At 40.5% G+C, this 21,087-nt stretch overlaps 1 protein-coding gene across 2 annotated transcripts in view; it reads left to right on the forward strand.

Moving 5' to 3' along the window:
* Positions 1–9,152: 9,152 nt before the first annotated feature.
* Positions 9,153–21,087, forward strand: part of PPEF1 (protein phosphatase with EF-hand domain 1) — a 171,365-nt gene continuing 159,430 nt past the window's right edge. Inside the window, exons 1-2 of one of the 2 annotated variants that reach the window (XM_069100717.1) lie at positions 9,153–9,518; positions 17,899–18,041. The gene's annotated coding sequence lies outside the window, so the exon portion shown is untranslated. The remainder of the gene's footprint in view (positions 9,519–17,898; positions 18,042–21,087) is intronic. The other variant, XM_069100716.1, reaches the window with a different exon arrangement.

Consider the following 21,087-nt stretch of genomic DNA (forward strand, 5'->3'; position numbering starts at 1 on the left):
TATCTATCTATCTATCTATCTATCTATCTATCTATCTATCTATCTATTTATCTATCTATCTCTACATACATGTACATACATGTATATGTATATGTACACATATATTTCCTCCAACTACCCTAATACTGAGAAAGGTCTCATGAATTATAAATATCATCTATCCATGTAGGAATGTAAACAGTTCAACGTTAATAGGTCTCTTATGATTTCTCTTTTCTGTTTACCTTTTCATGCTTCTTTTGATTCCTATGTTAGAAAGTCAAATTTTCTGTTCAGCTCTGGTTTTTCAAGCAAGAATCCTTGAAAATCCTCTATTTCATTGAAGATCCATATTTTTCCCCTGAAGTATTATACTCAGTTTTGCTGGGTAGGCGATTCTTGGTTTTAATTCTAGCCCCTCTGACCTCTGGAATATCATATTCCAAACCCTTCGATCTCTTAATATAGAAGCTGCTAGATCTTGTCTTATTCTGATTGTATTTCCACAATACTCAAATTGTTTCTTTCTGTCTGCTTGCAATATTTTCTCCTTGACCCGGCAACTCTAGAATTTGGCTACAATATTCCTAGGAGTTTTCCTTTTGGGACTATTTTCAAGAGGATCAGTGGATTGTTCCTATTTCTATTTTACCCTCTGGTTCTAGAATATCAGGGCAGTTTTCCTTGATAATTTCTTGAAAGTTGATGGCTAGGCTCTTTTTGATCATGACTTTCAACAATTTTTATGTTATCTCTCCTGGATCTATTTCCAGGTCAGTGGTTTTTCCAATGAGATATTTCACATTGCCTTCTAGTTTTTCATTCTTCTGGTTCTGTTTTATAATTTCTTGATTTCTCATAAATTCATTAGCTTCCATTTGCTCCATTCTAATTTTGAAGGAATTATTTTCTTCAGTGAGCTTTTGGACCTCCTTTTCCATTTGACCAATTCTGCTTTTTTTAAGGCATTCTTCTTCTCATTGGTTTTTGGGACCTCTTTTACCATTAGTCAGTCTAATTTTTAAGTTGTTATTTTCTTCAGTATTTTTTTGGGTCTCCTTTAGCAAGCTGTTGACTTGTTTTTCATGATTTTCTTGCATTACTCTCATGTCTTTTCCCAATTTTCCTCTGTTTCTCTTACTTGATTTTCAAAATCCTTCTTGAACTCTTCCATGGACTGTGACCAATTCATATTTTTCTTAGAGGCTTTTGATGTAGGAACTTTGACTTTGTTGTCTTCTTCTGATCATATGTTTTGATCTTCCTTGTCACCAAGGTAAGATTCGATAGTTTGACTTTTTAAAAGCAGTTTGCTTATCTTCCCAGCTAAATGCTTGACTTTCTAACTCTTTGTCAGGGTAAGACTTTGCTTCCAGTAGGGATGGGCGTGGGGGTGGGTGTACTGTCCCAGCCTTCAAAGGTTTTTTTATTAGCCACTTGATGCTCTGCCATCTGTGGGTCCTTAACTCTAGACGTAGCTGCTGCCACCGCTGTCTCAACTGCCCTGGGCCTGGGGCTGGCTTCCAGTCTTTCTGTGGTCCTCTTTTATCCAGGCCCCACAGAGTTTTCCCACTAACCTTCTATACTGTGTTTGGTGTTTGTGGGTTGAGAAGCTTGGAAACTGCCACTGCGGCCAGCAATTCAGTGCCCTTAGGCCTGCTGCAGGCTGTCTGTGCTGGTGCAGCCCATTTTGGACTCACTCTGCTCCCAGCCTAGTGCCATAGACCCTGTCCACCTTCCAAGTTGTCTCAGGCTGGGGATTTGCTTTACTCTGTCATTTTGTGGGTTCTGCTGCTCTACAATTTGTTGAGAGTCATTTTTTGCAGGTATTTGGAGGGGTGAGCTCAAGCAAGTCCCGGCTCTTACTCCACCATCTTGGCTTGTCTGTCCCATTATATTGTAGGCTCCTTGAAGGAAAGGATTGTTTTTTTACATTTCTTTGTATCACCAGGGCTTAGCACAGTGCCTGGCATGTAGTAATCACTTAATAAATGCTATTGACTTGACTTGACATATGGATCCTTTCCTCTTGCATTGATCTTTTTTGATAAAAATACTTAATTATGTCATTGCTAAGTCAAGAGGTATGCATAGTTCAATGAAACATAGTAGGTGCTCCATAAATGTTCTTGATAGATGTTCATGAGAAAAGTGGGCTCCAACAGAACACTGTGGTAATGAACCACACCCGAAGAAGACATGTTTGCAAAGCCAGCTCATGACTCCTGGCTGCAGAAAGTGGATGTCCTCTCTTCATGGAGTTCTTTCTGTTGGGTTTTCAGGGCCTGTTCCTCTCTACAACCCACTTCTCAATTGTCAGGGGTCATGAGCCTTGAGGGGCAGTTAGGTGCTAGAGTGGATAAAGTTCTGGGCTAGGAGTCAGGAAGTTCAAATCTGGCCTCAGGCATTTACTAGCTGTGTGACCCTGGGCAAGTCACTTAGCCCTGTTTGCCTCAGTTTTCTCTTCTGTAGAAATGAGCTCAAGAAGGAAATGGCAAACCATTCTAGTATCTTTGCAAGAAAACCTAAACGGGGTCATGAAGACGCAGATAGGACCGAAACAACTGAGCACGACGAAGATGACGACAAAATGCTTTTTGAGGCTTCTTCCTTACTCAGTGGACTGTTGTTTATCTTTGTCTGGAGGGCGTATGTCTGCTCCACACTGGATGCAGTTTCTCCTACTAGCCAGTTGTCCTCCAAAGCTACGTTGTCAGTGTGCTTTCTCTTTTCCCTTCTCCTTCCTTTTACTCCTTCCCCTTCCCCTTCCTCCTGTAGAATGTTTCATCGTAGTCGCTGGCTTGCAGAATCGCGGAACTCTTAAGATTTTTTTTAAAGACAGTTATTGAACACCTTGGTGATCCCAAATGTGGCTAGAATTATCCCCTTCTCGACTAAATTTAATTGGTGTTCTAAGCGGGGCTCAAAGCATATATGACATCTTTTTTACCCATTGAAACCTGTTCACATATGGCTGCATTCTGGGACTATGTCAGCTTTGGGAGTGAGTAATTACATTCCCTTTTTCTTACACACTGCGCATGTGTAGATGTTCTGAGGTAGATTAATTATTGTGGATTGATTGGATATCTCTTTGGAAAACACAACCATGAAGCATGATTGTCAAGTTAAAAAAAATTTTTTTTCCCAAGGAGACAGGAGAATCCTCCAAACTTTTCTAAATGAATTTAGGTACAGTAGTAACTTATCATAATCTATTTGTATGGATCATGTCATGGGGAATTACTTTTTTTTTCTTTTTTTTTTTGGAGGGCAATTGGGGTTAAGCAACTTGTCTAAGTTCACACTGCTAGTAAATGTGTCAAGTGTCTGAGGCCGGATTTGAACTCAGGTCCTCCTGACTCCAGGGCTGTGCTCCATCCAGAATTCCACCTAGTTGCACTTTATCAATTCCCTTTTAATGAAACCTTGATAATTAAGTCCCCTTTGATAGGTCCCAAGATAGACTAAATTCTTCTCTAGTAAGTAATATGATAGTGAGATTCCAGGGCAGATTTAATATGATGCCAATTTGCTTATTATTAGAATTACAAAAGTGCAAAACTACAATTGTAATTTTTAAAAAGTAATGATAGCAAAATGAAGGGTTTGCCTGACTTTCTATTTCATTTTTCTACAGAAGAACACAAAGGAATCAAGCTTCCAGAGCAGTTTAATCTATGATTATGAAATCATTTTGGCTAGAGTAGTTTAAATTCCAGCCTGCAGTTCCCAAGGAGATTATGCTGAAGAACACATATGTTGTGTCACCAACTAGGAACAGTTCTGTCTGGAAATCACTGTCAGTGCTCCTGGAGGACTGTTCTTAGGACTGTAGTTGTAGGTAGGAAAAGATCCCCATGGCAGCTGAAATTCTGGATTGCTATGAATCGCTGCAGGTTTTTCCTGGTCATGTCTGAAGGGCTATGACCCAACAGGGGACAGTGACAAAGAAGGGGAAGGACTTTCAGCATTATGACTTTCTTTAGGGAATGTGCTTTTCACTCTGACTTCAGAGTCAGGGGAGACCTGACCCAGGTATAGGACCATAGATTCAAGGTGGGGAGGGACTTCAGAGGTCACTAGTCCAACACCGTTACTCTGCCTTCATCCCCTGCCCCATTTTATAGAAGAGGAAACTGAGACTTGGGGAGGGCAAGTTATTTATAGGTAGTAAGGGGTGGGATTTGAATTCAGGTCTTCTGACTTTAGAGCTCCACCATACCCTTCCTCATACCATACCTCCCACAGTGTCATTATCCTTGGGCCTCTCCCATTTGAGTCAAAGTGGGAAGGGGGAAAGGAAAAGGGCCTGTGAATGGGCTCAATCTTTAAACTCCAGGCTTTGGGACTTCAGCCATCCATCATCTACCTCACCATCCCTCTTCAAATTCCTGCCAGTTAGGGTAAGGTAGGGGATGAGGAGGTATCTTACCAGCATGGGAAGGGAGGTCCTGCTGTAAACACAGACTACCTCCTCACCTACTGGGGAGCCCAGACCTGTCATCCTGATTCTGGGTTTCTCAAAGAGCCTTGGAAGGAGATGAGTACTGAAGGCCACTTCTGGGGGAGGGGAATGACTATATCTGGCCCAAGATGTGTTCCTTTATGTCAGTATCTCCCTCAGCTGGCCACACACACAATAGGGAAAGGACCTCTCCTTTAGGTGAAGCTCAGGACAGACAAGTTCCCTGCTCACTTATTTTTACTGCTTTTGTGGATATTCCATACACTTTGCTGTCTTTTGTCTGGAGTCCAGCCTCACCTAGCATTGAGACTGTTGTACCAGATCCCATGCAGAGAGAGGCCTGTTAGAAATAACTATCTTACCAAGAATTCAACCTGGCCATGAGTGCATTTAGAAAAAAAAAATTATTTCACCTCATTCAGACAGGTGACTTGATCTCTAATCCAAAAAGGGCCAGGTGCAAGCACACTGTTAAGATCCTTACAAAAACCCTTTTACAATTTATCCAGATTCAAATATCTCACCTTGAATCCCATTGGTCAGCATTCCAGGGTTCACTAAACCCCACCCTCTTATTGCATCTTCCAATTTCCACATTTCAATCCCCCTACCTTCCCACATACTTTATTCTTTATATTTTTCGTCTATTTGTCAGCATCAGGAATAGCATGAGAGAGGAATTTCCAATGCTAAGGGAATTGAAAAAAGCTGTGAGTCTGGAGATTTGAACTCAGGATGTCAGTGATAAAAGTCCCATTATCTGAGACCCTGTCTGGGTTAATAGACCTCATCCTCATCCTTTGTGAATGAGACCTGGCCTGGAAGTTCTTTTGATATGCAGGTAGAGGTCTTCTCAGAACAAAGAAAATGACTCGATATTCTGATTTTCTGACTGCGAATATCTCCCACAGTGCCCTCTACAGGCAGTTTAGTTTCTGACATCAGCCACCAGTATGACCTCAAATCATGTTTTCACATAAGTTCTGTGGAAACAAAATTCAGTCATACCTTACAGGCCTGAAGGAAAGGAAAGAGGGGATGGATGAACAAGTGTTGAACTTTCCTACATTCACCATCCTAGACCGGCAATATTTGGCCTAATTAGTACCTAATTAGTGAGAACAGTCAAAATAGGAAGGAATTGTTTATAAATCTGGTACTTTTTCCAACATAAGACTCCTATATAAATGCCCCTTGCCTCCATGTCGTCTCCTCAGATTCACTTCTTAACCCTACAACCTGGCTTCTGACCTCATCAATGGACTGAAATTGCTTTTTTCTAAGGTTGACCAATTTCTTAGTTACTAAATCTTCTATAGTTTTTTCTCATTTCTCATTCTAGACCTTGCTTTAGTTTTTTTTAATATATATTTTTTAAACTTTATTAAAAAAGTTGTGAGTTTCCAATTCTGTCCCTCTGTCTTTCTCTCTCCCCTTTTATTTATTTATTTATTTATCTCCCTCCCTCTCTCCCCCTTTTATTTTAGCTTTTGACGGTGTAGGCCACCTCCCTCCTGTTGGGTATTCTCTCCTCCCTCAACTTTTTGCCATTGCTCCTTCCTGGTCTTTTCTTCCCTGTTCAACCTCTTTCTCTTAGTTTCTTTTATTGTATTATCTACCCATATCACTCTCCTAACTAGGGACGTATCCCTGGGGCCACTTCTCTTTAATAGCTATACCTTCTCTCTAGGTGATCTCATTAGCTCCCAGGAGTTTGATTAGAATCTTTTTGTGGGAGGGGCCTTATATATCCAGGTCTCATTTTTCGAATTACAGACCCGAACCACCAATTGACCAGTTGGACATCTCCAATTAGATGTCTGAGAGATATCACAACTTTAACATGTCCACCAAAATAAACTTTCGTCATGTCCCCATCTCAGGTCCACTTCTGCTGGACCCCAAAGGCCCTGAACTGGAGCCTAGCTCTCCAGAGCTGCGCACTCATCCCAGTACAATCCCTCATTGTCTGAACCTGGCCCCACTCCAGGCTGTTTGCCACTCTTCCTAGACTCCATCTAGACTTCTCTGTTACCTTGGGGCAGCCCAGCCTATTGGCCACTCCTGGATCACATCCAACTCTTCCCAGTCTGTATAAAAGGTCCATCTTGCCCTCCACCAAATTGCTCAGATCCTTAAAATCTCACCCACCCCAACTGGTGTTTTAATAAACCTTGTCTCTGACTGAAAGAAGGCTTAAGGTGAATTCTTTTGAGGCAGAACCCACACCTTTTTCCGTTGAATTTTGGGGTTCCTGGAACCCCTAGACTGCAACAATACTTTCAACTATTTCTTTTGATCTTATCTTTTCCAGTCTCTCAGGTTCACAGTCTTGGAAAACACCTTTGACACTTTCATTTCCCTTTATGTACAAACACTTGCCATGGTTTACCAAATCTGCATCCACAAAATCTCTTACTCCTGTCCCTCGCTCTCCATTCTCAGGCTTCTGTACCACTTCAGGCCCTCATCCCTTGTGCCTGTACTATTGGATAGCCTCCTAACTGGTCTTCCTGTTTCTAATTTCTCCTCTCTGCTCTGCATCCTCCTATGAGCCTGCCAAAATGAACTTTCCAAAGCACAAGTCCAACCATGACATCCCCCTACTCCAAAATCTCTATTTCCCTTTTGCCTCCAGGCTGAAATACAACGTCTCTAGTTGACCTTTAAAGCCAGGGCTACCTTTTCCAGGTTTATCTCTTCATGTCCAGCCGGATGAATCTGTCCATGCCTGTGTGCACACAGGCTGGTCTCTGGGCTGAGAGTAACACTCTTTACTTATAATCTCTAGTTTCTAGATCTGGATCTAGATCTATAATCATAGTTTACCTATAACTTCCAGTGTCCCTTTTGAATAAAGCAAGTCTTGTGCCACCTCGTACAAGAAGCTTATTTTGGTTGCCTTGGTGCGTTCTTCTGCTTCAAATGACCATTTATATACTTACCTGTTTACATGTTGTATCACCTGAATTTAATGTAAGCTCCTTGAGGGTAGGCACTACCACTAGTTTTGTCTTTGTATTAAAAGTGCATATAGATCTGAGAGAGGACTGGCCAAATTCGGGCCCAGCCTCGGGAATATGAATAATATTGTCTGCTTGCAGTCCCTTCCCCTCTTCCAGATGCAGCAGCAGACAGAGACACCCCCCCCCAAATCTTTACCCCTCCCCTTTCTACTACCTCTCCCCCAGACTCCCCAGCCACCAATAACTGCTCTTAGGACTAGGTACTCATTTGGCCAGTTCCCAGTCACTTAGTGATAGGGACAGAAGCTGTGGTTTCATCAGTGTAGGGATTTCCTAGGGGAAGAAACTCCCTCTACCAATGCAGGTCGATATATTCTCATCTATGCTGCTGGTGGTTCAGCAGACAGAGCACTGGACTTGGAATTAGAAAGGCCTGAATTCAAATTCTACTTTAGACACTTACTAACTGGGAGATCTTGGGCAAGTCATTTAACTTTAGTTTTATCAACTGTAAAATGGGGGTAATAATAGCATCTACCATTCAGGGTTGTCGTGAGGATCAACTAAGATTATATTTAATAGAGCAGCAGTCATATGAATGTCTGCTCCCTCCCCATCCCTCCAAATTCAGCATAGAATATTAGAGTTGCTTATGGCATTGATTTGTCCAGAGGCAGACTTCTGGTATGTGTCAGAGGTGGGATGTGAATCAGGTTCTCCTGGATTCAAGGTTAACTTTCTATTCAGTATTCCGCACCTCCTCTCCCATACTCAATAACAAGATGGTTGGATTGGATTTTATTGGAAACCACTAGTGGCTAGATCAGGGGTGGGGAATCTGAAGCCTTGAGGGCACCTGTGGCCCTGTAGGTCCCCAAATGTGGCCCTTTGACTGAATCCAAACTTCATAGAACCTTTAATAAAAGGATTTGTTCTGTAAAACTTGGGCTAGGTCAAAAGGCCATGCCCAAGGACCTCGAAGGCCTCATGTGACCTCGAGGCTGCAGGGTCCCCAGCTCTGGACTAGATGTTCAATGGGGGAAGAGTGGCTTTCCAACTTTTGATTTTGTGTCATGTTCTTATTCAGTTGTGTCCAACACTTTATGAGTCCATTTGGGGTTTTCTTGGCAAAGATATTGGTATGAGTTTGCCATTTCCTTCTCCAGCTCATTTTACACATGAGGAAACTGAGGCAAACAGGGTTAAGTGACAAGTCCAGGGTCACACAGCTAGTAAGTGTCTGAGGAAGGATTTGAATTCATGAAGATGAGTCTTCCTGATTCCAAGCCCAGTGCTCTATCTACTGCACCACCCAGCTTCTATATAAATATGTGTGTATATATATGTATCTATATAAATATGTGTGTATATATGTATGTATACACACATGTATATATATATTGTGTGTGTATACAAGCACCTATATATACACACATAGTGTAGATTACACAATTATTAAAAAAATTATAAAAAAGGACTTTACTGCCTGAAAAAGTATGTATCTCTAATTCTATCTATCATATCTGTCTGTCTGTCTATCTATCTATATGCAAACACACACATACATACATACACAGATACATACTTTTTTTAGGCAGCAAAATCCTCATGGATAATTTGCACTGGTACAATTTACTCATGCAAATTGTGGTCTGGTCTTGGTAATACAAGGGCTGTTCTCTTGGGATCACTTGGAAGTGAACATGTGACTGTTGATCTGCAGCAGATAACTTAATCTCATCTCCATATGTACAGACTTGTGGTTTTTGATTTTCATGTAGAACAGTGAAGGCACAGCTGCAGCACTTTTATTTGTAGTTCTGTGCTCTCATTTCAGGCTGGAAAAGTGGGGAAAGCAGTTCTTTCTCTTTTTATTTATTTATTTAGCTAGAAAACTCCCTGCAGATAACTGCAGAAATGTCAGGAAGGCACAGGATGTGAACTCCAGTGCTTTCAAAAGAGCTCAAGTGCCTACGTTGTTTCATGTCTGTGTACTCTACCATTCAGTCTGATAACTGAGAAAAGGGGTGCTTTGTTACTTCTGCTTTTCTTGGAAAGTCTGGGGTGAGGAAAACCTCTGCATTGACCAAGCACGAGAAGAACAGGTAATATGTCTGATTTTAGTTCATTATAAAGTTTTTTAATAAGCAGAATTCTGCATCACAGACATATGTCATTCTATAAAAAGAGTAGACATATGCTTGCCTGATGTACTTTATTGCTTTGAAATTCAGTGAGTACAGAATTAAGCTTTAAACGTGATGATTGAAAAGCAGTTGTCTTTATTAAATAGACAAAGACAGATGGCTTTGTGATCTGAAGCGTTTTGACCTATTTATAATGATGCAGAACACATTGATACTGAGGAATAGAAATGGACGGAAGGGAGTTGTTCCCATTCAGATGATATTCCAGATAGAATCTTTCATGTTCCACTTGTTGTTCTTCTGATCACTCCTCTACATGGTAACTATGTAATATCACATTGTCTTATCTTATCAGGCTACATAGTCCGTTCCTAGATATCAAACAATCTTCCCACCCTGTTGGTACCTTTAGATTATTATGAAAATTATACCCTCCCTTAGTCCCCTTGTATGAAAATTTTTTCTTCTAGGGTTCAAAAAATAGTTTCCATATGTGCACAAGAACTGAAAGACTAATTCCTACTATGTCCTGTGCCTCTCTCTCTCTCTCTCTCTCTCGCTTTTTGGAGGGCAGTTGGGGTTAAGTAACTTGCCCAAGATTACACGGCTAGTTTTTTTGTGTGGGTGTTAAGTGTCTGAGACAGGAACCAAACTCAGGTCCTCCTGACTCCAGGGCTGGCGCTTTACTCACTGCGCCACCTAGCTGCCCCCTTTTTTTAAGGAAGGGCTTATAGACTGATCAGTTCAAAGCAGTTTTACAAGAGGACCCTTTTTTAAAAAAATCATTCAACTCCTTGTTTTTAACAGTTAAGGAGAAGAGTCAGAATGAATTCAGTAAAACATATTTTCTGCTAGTTCTTAAGGACTTAGTCAGTTCTTTTGTCTCCACAGATTCCTCCTAAGAAAAGGAATATTCTTTCTTGGTTAACATTTATAAGTTATCTCACTTTCACAGCAAATATTTTTGAGCTTCTAGCATACCTGAGGCATTGTGAGCTATGGTAAAGAAGATGAAAACATAATTCCTGCTCTCATAGATTTCATAATCTAGGTGAAGGAGATCAGATTTATATAGATAGAAAACAAAGCAAAATTTATACTACAAAGTACAAAAAGACAACAGAATAAAGAATGGAATGAAATACCTTTCACAAAGATGGCTCAGGGTAGAATTATTTTTTTTTTTTGAGGGGAGAGGGCAGGGCAATTGGGGTTAAGTGACTTGCCCAAGGTCACACAGCTTGTAAGTGTGTCAAGTGTCTGAAATCACATTTGAACTCAAGTCCTCCTGGCTCCAGGGCTGGTGCTCTATTCAATGCACCACCTAGCTGCCTCAGGGTAGAATTCTTAACCAAATAATAGAGAGAGCTAATCATAAAAGAGAAAATAAACAAGTTAGGCTATTTAAAATTAAAACGCTTTTGTATGAAAAAATCAATGCAGCAAAGAGTAAAAAGTGAACCTTTATTTTTTTGAGGAAAAACACTGTTTCAGATATCTCTGATCAGTGTGTAATACAAGATACAGAGGGAATTAACACAAATATGTAAGAGTGAACCATTCTCTAATATAAATAAATTCTTGAAGGATTTGAAGGAACAAGAATTCTAAGCTATACATAACCACAGGAAATTTGTTCCACATAACTTAGGACAAGAGAAATGCAAGATAAAGTAATTCTGAGGCATGTTAAATGGACAGAAAATAGCCCTGAGAATTGTCAGATACAGTGAATTTTCCCCTTAGCATGGATGCTTTAGAACTTTATTTCCACTCTCTCCTTTACAATTTTTTTTTAATTAAAAATTTTTTTTTCAGAAATTTAATTACTTTTTCAGAATTTAATTACTTTTTAATTACTTTTCCAGATTCAATTTAATTACTTTTTCAGAAATTTAACTACTTAAATTTAAGAATTAAAAAAAAAGTTTTTAAGGGGGCAGCTAGGTGATGCAGTGAATAGAGCTCTGGCCCTGAAGTCAGGAGGACCTGAGTTCAAATTCAGCCTCAGACACTTAACACAAAAACTAGCCATGTGACCTTGGGCAAGTCACTTAACCCCAATTGTTCTTCAAGAAAAAGAAGGCAAAAAAAAGTTTAAAAAAAGTTGTTTATTTTTAACATTCTTTTTTTAAAATTTGAGTTCTAAATACTCTCCTTTCCTAAATTCTATCCCCCCACTCACTGAGAAGGCATGCAATATAATTTCAATTATACATATGAAATCATGCAAAACATTTTCATGTTCGCCATATTTTTTAAAAAGCAAGAAAAAGAAAGAAAGTGAGAAAATTTTACTTCACTTTGCATTCAAAGTTTATTAGTTGTCTCTCTGGAGGTGGATAGCATTTTTTTTTGGTCATGATTCCTTTGGAATTGTCTTGGATCATTGCATTGATCAGAGTAGCCAAGTCTTTCATAGTTAAAACATTGGTGGCACTCTGCACAATAATCTCCTGATTCTTATCACTTCACTTACATCAGTTCATATAGGTCTTATCATGTTTTTCAGAAACTACACCCTTGTCATTTCTCATAGTGCACTAGTACTACATCACAATCATATGCTAATTTGTTTAGCCATTCCCCAGTTAATGAGTATACCTTTGAATATCATTTGGGCTTTTTTTTTTTGCCACCACAAAAATAGCTGCTATAAATATTTTTGTGCAAATAGGTCCTTTTCCTTTTATTTCTTTGGGACACAGATCAAGTAGGGGTATTACTGGGTCAATATGCACGGTTTTATAACCCTTTGGGTGGAGTTCCAAATTGTTCTCCAGAATGGTTGGACCAGTTCGCTAGTCCACCAATACTTCATTAGAGTATCTATTTTTCCCTCATCCCCTCTAGCATTTATCATTTCTATTAGGTGTGAGGTGGTACTTCAGAGTTGTTTTAATTTGCTTTTCTCAAATAATGATTTAGATTATTTTTTTTTCATGTAACTACAGATAGGTTTGATTTGTTTTTCTGAAAACTGCCGGTTTATATTCTTTGATCATTTATCAATTAGGGAATGACTCTTCTTTTTTATAAATTTGACTCAATTCTATACTCAGTATATATTTGAGAAATGAGGCCTTTATCAAAGAAACTTCCTATAAAATTTTTTGATATTTATTTCATTGTCTATGGTACCTTTCAGAAAAAATGTAGTTTCCCTGATTATCTCTTCTAATTAGATCTATTTTTGCTTCTACTTTGTCTGAGATCATGATAGCTACCCTTACCTTTTTTAAAGTTTAGCTGAAGTATATAAGATTCTTCTCCAGTCCTTTACTTTTAACTCTGTGTGACTTTTTGTTTCAAATGTGTCTCTTGTAAACAATATATTGTTGGATTCTGTTTTCCAATCCATTCTGCTGTTTCCATTTTATGGGTGAACTCATCCCATTCACATTCAGAGGTATGGTTACTAGCTGCATTTTCCTCCATTCCATTATCTTCTGTTTCTTCCTCTCTCTTTCTCTTTTTATCCTGTACCTCCTCAAAAGTCTATTTTGCTTCTAACCACTGCCTCCTTAATTTGTCCTCCTTTTTATCACCCTCTACCCCCTATTTCCCTATTAGGTAAGTTACATTTATATACACAAATGAGTGTGTATATATAGTCTTCCCTCTTTGAACCAATTTCTGTGAAAGATTCAAGCATTGCTGGCTACTCCTTTATTTCCCCCTCATTGCAAAAGCTTTTCTTTGTGTGCCTTTGTTTTTTTTAAATATATTTTTAAAAATTTATTTTTAGTTTTCAACATTCATCTCCACAAGATTTTGAGTTACAATTTTTTCTCTCCCCGTCTTTCCCCCTCCCAGCAAGTTACTGAATGCCCCTCCCACAGTCTGCTCTCTCTTATATCCTCCCTCTTCACTCCCCTCTAACTTTCTAGTAGGACAAGATGGGTCTCTATACCCTAGTACCTGTATATCCTATTTCCCAGTTGCATGCGAAAAACCAATTTTTAAACATTTGTTTTTAAAACTTTGAGTTCCAGATTTTTTCCCCTTCTTCCTTCCTCACCCACCCCCACTGGGAAGACAAGCAATTCAATATAGATTGTTGATGTGTAGTCACCCAAATCACCTCCATAGCAGTTATATTGTGAAAGACCAACTACACTTCCCTCCATCCCTTCCCGCTCCCTACCCACTCCACCTTCTTCCTCAACCACATCACCCTTCAAAAATGCTTGCCTCTAACTACCCTCTCCCTGAATCTGCCCTGCCTTCTATCCTCTCCTCTTCTATCCCCTCCCCCTTCTATCCTGTAAGGTAAGATACCCAATTGATTGTGTGTTATTCCCTCCTTAAGCCAAATTCAATGAAAATCAGGTCGTCCCATTCCCATTCACCTTCCTGCTCTTCCCCTCCATTGTAACAGTTATCTCTTGCCTCTTTTATATAAGACAATTTACCCTAATCGATCGCTCCCTTTCTTCTTTTCATAATAAATTCCTCTCTCACCTCTTAATTCTCTTTTTTAGATATCGTTCCTTCATATTCGTCCCTGTGCCCTTTGTCTATGTATATGTGAACATACAAATGCCCACACTCACATATATGTTTATATACCCATATATCCTCTTAAGAATACATATGTGTATATGTATGTATACCTGTATGTGTATAGATCCAAAAGCGCAAAAGCGCTCAGCCTCTGAATGGTCTCTTGGTCCCCCTACAATATGCAGACCAGAAGCTCTGAAGCAGTCACACAGCAGTGACTGCAGCCGCCACATCTCCTCCTCTTTTCACTCCAGGGGTAGCCGCCAGACCGCACTCTTCTACCCTCCCCTAGACCAACCAAGTTCCACACTGACCTTTAACTTTGTCTTTGGCATTAATGAATTGAGAGGTCTGGAAACCACTACAGCTGCTGGTGATTTACTCTCATGAAGTCTGCTCTAGCCACAGATTGTTGGGGCCACCCTGGGGCTAAAACTGCGGCTGGCGGGGGGGCTGGGCTTGACTCCCAGTGAGCTTCGATGGATCCTTCCTGCTGGCCTGCCAGGCTGTCTGCAGTGAGAGATTTGTTTCTCTCTGTCACTTTGTGGGTTCTGCAGCTCTAAAGTTTGTTTAGAGTCATTTTTACATGTGTTAGAGGAAGTGGGAGCAGGAGCCCCACGGAAGTCCTGTTTCTACTCCACCATCTTGGCTTCGTCCCTCTGGTGTGCCTTTCTTATGGGAGAAAACTTTCCCTATTCTACTTTTGCTTCTGCCTTCTCCAGGTGTGTCCCTCTTTCTCACTCCATTTTTTTGGGAGATCATTCCCACATAATTGACTCATATTCATGCCCTCTGTCTATGTAAACTCCTGTTCTAATAGTAATAAAGTTCTTAGGGGCTCCATGTGTCATCTTCTCATATAGGAAAGTAAAATGTTTGACTCTGTTGAGATACTTATGATCACTCTTTCATGGCTACCTTTTTATGTTTCTCTTAAGTCTTCTGTTGAAATGTCAGATTTTCTATTTAGCTCTGTTGTTTTCATCAGGAATGCTTGAAAGTCCTCTTTTTCATTAAATATTCATCCCCCCTCCTCCCCCCCCGCCAAAGGATTATTCTCAGTTTTGTTGGGTTGCTTGGTTGCCATCTGTCCTTCATTCTTGAAGGGGACCAAAATGACATCATTGTGCTAGAGTCAAGTTTCACTGTATCCTGCTGTGGCTGATCAGACCAGTAGGAGATCAGGATGCTCTACCACAGGTCGGGTACAAATAGTCCATGTGAACATTTGAGATGGATACTCTAAACTTGTACATCCTGCTTTTTGTTTGAGCTGTTTCAATGCTGCTTTGCTCATAGAGCGTAGCACCTTCTCTGATATGGCACACCATGCTGGGTGGTCCTGTGCCAATGTTTTCCATGTCACACCATCAATTCCAGAGTTCTTAAGGGAGACTTTGAGAGTATCCTTGTATCAATTCTTCTGACCACCATGTGAACACTTGCCCTATGTGGGTTCTCCACAAAAGTCTTTTTGACAAGCATACATTTTGCATTTGAACAATGTGATCAGCCCATCAGAGTTGTGCTTTCTGAAGCAGAGTATGATGCTCGGCAGTTTAGTTCAAGTAAGGACCTCAGTGTCTGGTACCTTATCCTGCCAGGTGATCTTCAGAATCTTTCTAAGACAACATGGCACTGGCAGATTGTCCAGGTTTCACAGGCATACAACAATGAGGTCAGCATCACAGCTCTGCAGACTTTTCAGTTTGGTTTCAGTTTTGTTGAGTGGGCAATTCTTGACTATAATCCTAGTTCCTCTGCATTCCCTCGTTTAATGTGGAAGCTACTAAATTTTGTATCCCTACTGTGGCTCCACAGTATTTGAAGTATTCCTTTCTTGCTGCTTGAAGTATTTCCTCTTTGACCTAGGTGCTCTGAAATTTGGCTATAATATTCCTGAGAGTTTTAATTTTGGGATTTCTTTTAGGAGGTGATTGGTGGAGTCTTTCAATTTCTATTTTACCTTCTGGATCTAAGATAGCAAGGTATTTTTCCATGATAATATCTTGAAATATGATGTGTAGACTCTTTTTTTGATCATGACTTTCAGGTATTCTAATAATTCTTACATTATCTCTCCTTGATCTATTTTTGAGACCAATAGTTTTTCCTATGAGATATTTAACATATTGTCTTAATTTTTCATTCTTTTTACTTTGTTTTATTGTTTCTTAATGTCCCGTGGAGTCATAGTCTTTCTAGTCATTCTACTTGCTCCATTCTAATTTTTAAGGAATGATTTTTTTTTGTGAGCTTTTGTACCTCTTTTTCCATTGGCCAATTCTGCTTTTTAAGGAGTTCTTTTCTTCAGTGAATTTTAGTGCCTCTTTTACCAAACTGTTAATTTTCTTTTCATAATTTCCTTGTGTAACTCATTTTTTTTCCCAATTTTTCTTCTACCACTCTTATCTCTTTCTTTAACTGTTCCAGGAATTCTTCTTGGACTTGAGTCCAATTAACATTTTTTTTAGGCTTTTTGTAGCTATTTTCACATTGTCTTCTGATTTTATGTCTTGGTCTTCCCTGCCACTGAAGTAACTTTTTATGGTCAAATTCTTTTTTTTGCTTGTTTGTTTTGTTTTGTTTTCTTTTTTTGTTTTTGTTTTTTTCTTTGTGGAGGGGAGAAAGCAGAAAAATTGGTGTTAAGTGACTTAACCCAAGGCCACACAGTTAGTAAGTGTTTAAGTGTCTGAGGCCGGATTTTCACTCAGGTCCTCCTGACTCCAGGGCTGGTGCTCTATTCACTGTGCCACCTAGCCACCCCTGTTTGTTTGTTTGCTAATTTTCCAGCTTATTTCTCTTTTTTTCCCTTTAATTCGATGAATTTATTCATTTTTCATTTTCAACATTCACTTCCATAAGTTTTTGAGTTTTCAATTTTCTCCTTTCAATTTCCCTCCTTTTCCCCCTACATACACATTCATATTAAACATATTTTCACACTAGTCATGTTGTAAAGAAGTATTAGAACCAATGGGAGGAACCATGAGAAAGAGGAAACGAAACAAAACCACAAAAGAAAAGGAGAGCAAACGCTCTGCTTGGATCTGTATTTGGGCTCCAGAGTTCTTTCTCTGGAAGCTATAGCATTGTCCATCTTTTGGAATTGTCTCAGATCCTTGCATTTCCAGTTCATTTCTTAACTTTAAGCTTTATGTTAAAGTTAGGCTCTGCTCACCTCGGGATGGGGAGGCACTGTCCTCAACTGCAGCTTTTTCCATGGTGCTATTTTCAGAGCTGGTTCTGGGGCTGAAAGTTTTCAGTGCTTACAAGGTGGTGTGATTCAAGGAGAGGTATAACCACTAATCTCCTGGCCTGTGCTCTGGTCTTTACCCAGGAAGGGCCCCCAACCCCCTGCAGCTACTGGCCCTCCTCTTTATCTTGGAAATTCGGCCAGGGCCCCTCCTCCCCTGTGACCAACCAACTGCCAGCACTCCTCCCTGCCCTAGAACTGAGCCCCAGAGTGGCAAATGGTCAGTAGAATTGCTAATCAGTGCCAGCTGTACCCAGCAAAGGGTCCCCTGCCATCTCCTTCTGATCAGTTGTCTGACCACCTTATTGTCTCTGGGTTTAGAGTTCTGAAGCTGTTGCGGATGTGACTGCTGTTGCTTCTGTCTTCCTAGATGTGGGCTTTGGACAGGCCTCTACCCTATGTCACAAGCTTCTCCTGTCAACCTTCTAAGCTTTCTCAGGCTAGAAAAATGTCTTACCCTGACCTTTTGTTGGCTGTCACTCCAAAATTTGATTTGAGGGATATACTTTGAAGTTGTTTAGAGGGGAATATTGAAAGAGTTCATCTGGGTTGCCTTTCATCTGCCATCTTCCTCAGATGATTATTTCTACCCTCACATGGAAAAAGAGAGAGCAAGAGTCCAGAAATGAAGGAATGGATCCAAGTAAGGGGTTTAAAGACAGAAGCTGATGCCCGAAGCAGAAGTTTGGACTTCGGAAGTAAGAGAACTCTAAGGGAGTGTAAGTGTGTAAACTTTCTGCAGTTTCAGTGGGGTACAGATCTGGGTTCTTTTTCTTGTTTTGATTTAAATTAAGACTGAGTCTCTCCATTTTGCCCAGGCTGAAATTACAGGAGCTACTAGTGGTCCTGATATCACTGATTGGCATAAGAATGTGGACTGGGTGATCCACCACTCCGGAGGCTCATCACATTGATGCCAAACATATTCTTAATGGGCTTAGCCCACTGAGGCTCAGCACTCCTGAGCTCCAGAGATCCGCTAGTCTCAGCCTTCCGTGGTAGCTAAGAGTGTAGCCAGCCATACTCTAGCCAGGGGTTAAAGCTTAGCTAGAGAAGGTGGTGACTACTGACAAGGGACCAGGGAAAGTGGCCAGAAGAGGGCAGGCTCAGGGAGCACAGCACATAGAGTAAGGTCCTTAAGCAGGAGACTTTATCTAAGTGAGGAGATAGGGGTGGGACAAATTCTTCAGCAGCTGCCAGCTAGGCATGCTGAGAGAGCTCAAGATTTTGGCTTCCCCAGAGGTATCTGCAGCCCTCCTCTTGTAGACAGCTGGCTCTGTGATGACAAAGGTTCTGGGACTTCCTGATGGTGTCTCTGGTCACTGTGGTCACCTGTTGAAGCTCATTCTTTCTTTTCACTCTCCACCTCAGCTGCTGCTTCCCTTTGGGCCCGTTTTCCTATTTCTCACACTCTGGTACTGCTTTATCACTGTCACATTCTCTTCCTGATCCTGTCTCAACCTAAAGCTGCGACATCTGTTGTTCTGTGGTCAGATGGTTTCTGTCGCTTCACTAAACATCTTGTGTGATCCTCAAAGGCTTCAGAAAGAAGGTACAAATCTTCCCTTTCTTCTCCTGAAGATAATTCAAGCGCAGAGATCCAAACTCCCTTGCTTCTTACTAACGGTTTTTGTTGTGTCTATAGCCTTGCCACAGCTCAATAGCCCTTCCTTCAGAAAGCAGCAAGCAAGTTCTAGGATCTCCCCTGTAGTGTTGAAAACTCCCCTTTATGATGTTTGGCAGAGCTGGGCAGGTTTAGAGCTGCTGACGTAACCCTGGCTGACGAAAGGCAGAATCTTTGCCCTGAATCCCTGCAGTAGGGCTGTTATGCCTTCTTTTGCCTTTCAGACAAGGGGCTGAATTAGAGACCAGAGCAGCTATTTGGAAAAGGATAGCCAATCTGAGACTGTGAAGTCAGGATGTCCACTCCTCCTTACAAGGCTAACCAGTTCGTACGTGGGCTTGTTTTGGGCAAAGACTTTAACAATACAGCCTGGGCAAGAAGTTCTCTGCCTCCAGAGGCAGCAGAAAATGATGCATAAAGTGGCTGTTTGTTGAAGGGGCAGAGGTCATTGGAGCCCCACCCTCAGAGCATCAACACGGTACCTGTTACTGCTGGCCCAGGTGGAAGAGATTGGAGGCTTGCTTCTGGAAAGCCAATACAGGGTATAAGAGAAGGATGGGCAGATATTTTGGCTGTTTTTGTTCTCCTTACCAGGTAGAGATAAGGGAGGCAGATACAGAGATTTTGTGGAGTTAGACTCCACCAGATATGGCAAGTGATTTGATATAAGAAAAGAGGGCAGAATCATGTCCATCAGGGTAACCCAAAGGGTAGAGCTACTCTCAGTCGACATCGGGAAGTTTGACTAGAGAGTGGATTTAGGTAAGAAGATGTCAAGTATGAGATCCAAGTGGGACATCCCTGTACTGTTTTGTATGCTAACAAATGTAGGGCAGATAATCTTATATTAATAGCTAGCTTTCGTATAGCCCTTTAAAGGTGTCAGAGCCCTTACAAATATCGTATCATTTTGTTGTCACAATGACCCTGTGAGTCAGGGGCTGTTGTTATCCCAGCTTTGCAGACGAGAAAGCTGACTTGCCCAGGGCAATATATCTAATAAGTGTCCAAGGCTACATTTGAACTCAGATCCTCCTTATGCCAGCTTCCTCTTATCACAGGGGTACATAGGAGCCTTCAATGTAGGATAATGTTGAAAAATGTATATCCAGGTTGGAGTAAGTTGGATGACTTTTGTTTTGTCTTCTTTGTCATGACAGGCAGGGGTGGGGAACTTGCGGCAATGAGGGCACCTGTGGCCCTCTAGGTCCTCAAGTGTGGCCCTTTGACCGAATACAAACTTCACAGAACAAATCCCCTTAATAAAAGGATATGTTCTGTAAAACTTGGACTCAGTCAAAAAGGCCGCACTTAAGCATCTAGAAGGCCGCACATGGCCTTGAGGCTACAGGTTCTCCACTCCTGGACTAAGGTTTTCTTGGTCCATCATAAAAGATCAACGAGGTAAAAACTTTTACTTTTACCAGTTAAACAAACCAAGTTCCCCAATGTCCAGACTAAGTCTTGGAAGTAAAGAGGGTGCTTTGTAAAGTTTCATGAAAACTTTAGGTCACTGGGGAAACCATTTAAACAAAAGACTTCACAACGTGTCCTGCTAAGTGGTCCTCTATTGTCAGTAATTCTTGATTATCTGTGTCTGTGTAAAAAGAGAGGGGGAAGAATATATATACACACACACGTATATGTACACATATGTATATATGCACATATACATATGTGTATTAAGTTTATGCATGTATATTGCATATATACACATATAAAGTACCCAGTCACTGTTACCAATTTTATGTCTGTTATCATATATATGCACATATATGCTACATATGTGCATATAAATTGTAAATATATAATATACAAATACAAATTATATTTTTATATATTAGATAAACTACATATAGATACACACATATACATGTAAATCCCCAGTCACTGTTACCAATTTTATGTCTGTTATCAGATATATGCTACATATGTGCATATAAATTGTAAATATATAATATACAAATACAAATTATACATTTTTATATATTAGATAAACTGCATATAGATACACACATATACATGTAAATGCCCAGTTACAGCTATCAGTTTTACGACAGCTACAGAGCCTTCCTTCTTTTCTCCTAACCCAGCCTGGTCCTATTGTCGGTGACCTGCATAATTGGCTTAGCTTAGCCCCT

Source organism: Petaurus breviceps, unplaced genomic scaffold (genome assembly GCF_028583685.1).
Source record: "Petaurus breviceps papuanus isolate PSGF00001 unplaced genomic scaffold, PetGlider_PUasm1.0 419, whole genome shotgun sequence".
NCBI classification, from domain to species: Eukaryota; Metazoa; Chordata; class Mammalia; order Diprotodontia; family Petauridae; genus Petaurus; species Petaurus breviceps.